The following is a 2,202-nucleotide window of genomic DNA, read 5'->3' on the forward strand; positions in this document are numbered from 1 at the left end:
AGGCGCGCGCAGAGGCGCGCGCAGGGCGCACGCGGCGCACACGGTCGTGGGGAGCTGCCACAGCTCGCGCCGGAGGGCGCCTATTGAGTGAAGCCGTCGATGAGCCGAATGAATCCATTCGAGCTGCCACAGCTCGCGCCGGAGGGCGCCGCCGCGGCCGGCCGAGAGCAGCAGCAGCTCGCCTAGAGGGGTCCGAGAAGGGTCCGAGAAGAGGCGCCCGACAGGCGCCGAGAGCCGCCGCAGCAGCAGCAGCACGCCCGCTCGAAACAGCACCGCGACCGCGTCGCTCGCGCCGCCCTCCTCAGACGGCGGGCACGCGAGAAGCTGCACAGCTCCGCCTCCCACCCGCAGCCGCGGCTCGGCCGGGGAGGGCGCCACCGCCACCGCCGCGGCGTCGTCGGCGTCGGCGGCGGAGAGGCGGGACGCGTGTAGCGTTCCGCTGTCGTCAGCGTGCAGCATCCTTAGGCCCGGGTAGGGGAGGATGGGTTCGGGTACCGTGGGGTAGGGAAGGATGGGTTCGGCTACCGTGGGCTATGTGAGGATGGGATCGGGTACCCCGGGCTAGGGGAGGATGGGTTCGGGTACCGTGGGGTAGGGGAGGATGGGTTCGGGTACCGTAGGCCGGTCCCGCCAACGAGGGCGTGGAAGAGGGCGGGGGCGAGCGGGGAGGCGGCCGCTGCGCCGCCGCACGCCGCCGCGCCTTCGCCGGCGTTCCTGACCACGAGCACTGGCGCGAGACGGGCATCGCACATCGCGCCGCACCCCGCCGGCAGAAGACCGCGGGGCAGCGCGTCGGCGCGCGCGAGGAGCGGCCTCGCCGCGGCGGCGAGCGCCGCGAAGCTCCGCATCAGCGGCGCCTCCACCTGCTGCGCGTCGCCAGCCACCGAGGGAAGGCTCCACTCGGACGCGTCCTCGCCGGCGGGCGGCGGCGTCCGCTGTCGCTTGGCTCCGCACGCGGCCGCGGCCGCCGGAGCCGCGCCGAGCCTCCAGCGGCGGCCGTCCGCCGTCACGGCGCTGACCGCGACCGCACTGCCCGTGGCCGAGTCCCACTGCAGGAGCACCGCTCGCGAAGGAAGCCGCCACGTGCGCAGCCGCTCACCGCCGCGGAGCAGGTGGACGAGGTGGCCGCAGACGGTGACCGCGACCAGGTTCGGCGGGCGGGTGGCGAGCAGCGGCTCGTTGTCCTGGAGAGGCGACAGAGCGTGGGAGTCGAGGAGAGAGGTGGCGATGGCGGGAAAGGCAGCCATTATCAAAAAGAAGAAACCGCCGTCCGTCAAGAATACCACTCACACACAAAGGGCGCATGCGTAACGACGCTGCTACAGATGCACTCGGGGGACCGGGGTTAAAACTGCTGAATGAAGCCATGCGTGACCTACTACGTTGGAGCAGGTGTGGTGGACGCCTCATGGCCTCAACCCACCCGCGCTAGGTCTCGGGGGACGCAGCAGGGATACCTGCTAGCCGGGGAGCAGCAGAGCCGACAGGATCGCTACGGCGATGGGCCTGAGGCGGCAACCAGAACCGGAGGAAACCTCACCAGGTCACTTGCCGAAGAGCGAGCTCTCCCACACTACTGGACGCGAGCAATGTGCGTGCTGCAGAAGCCGCGGCCGCCCGCTGCGGCCGAGGCGGCGGAGCCGGAGGTGCCTCGCGGGCTTGGTGTTGTGGGGCGGTTGCTGTCTGGCGTGAGGTGCCGTTTGAAAGCGCTCAGATAAAAACAAAACTGAAAATCTGGCCGGCACGTCGCCCCAGCAAAAATGGTACCGACCCAGGCCTCGTCCCGAATCCAGCCCCATCCAGTTCCGCGTGAGTCGAGTGAGTGTGTACATGGCGGCAGCCGCCCGCAAGCGCGCCCGCACCGGCGGCGGCGGCGAGGAGGACGAGGAGCCCGTGCCGGTCGCGGGTGGCTTCGAGGCGCCCATCTTTGGCGCGCGCGTCGTCGGACAGGTCACCACGCTCACGCTCGAGGGCGAGGACGGCCCTCTATCGTTCGGTCCGGTTGGCGTCGCGAGCGACCACGCGGGCGCCTGGTACGTCGCGACGAAGGACTCGCTGCTGCACGTCTCGGCGGCCGGGCGCGTGCGCCGCGTGGCAGCCTTGCCGGCAAGCAACGTCTTCAACAGCATTGCTGTCAGCCCGGACAGGAGCGCGGCGTTTGTGGCGGACTACAGCAACCACAAGATCCGGCGGGTGGAGGTG

This window comes from Emiliania huxleyi (genome assembly GCF_000372725.1).
Source record: "Emiliania huxleyi CCMP1516 unplaced genomic scaffold EMIHUscaffold_1051, whole genome shotgun sequence".
Lineage (NCBI taxonomy): Eukaryota > Haptophyta > Isochrysidales > Noelaerhabdaceae > Emiliania > Emiliania huxleyi.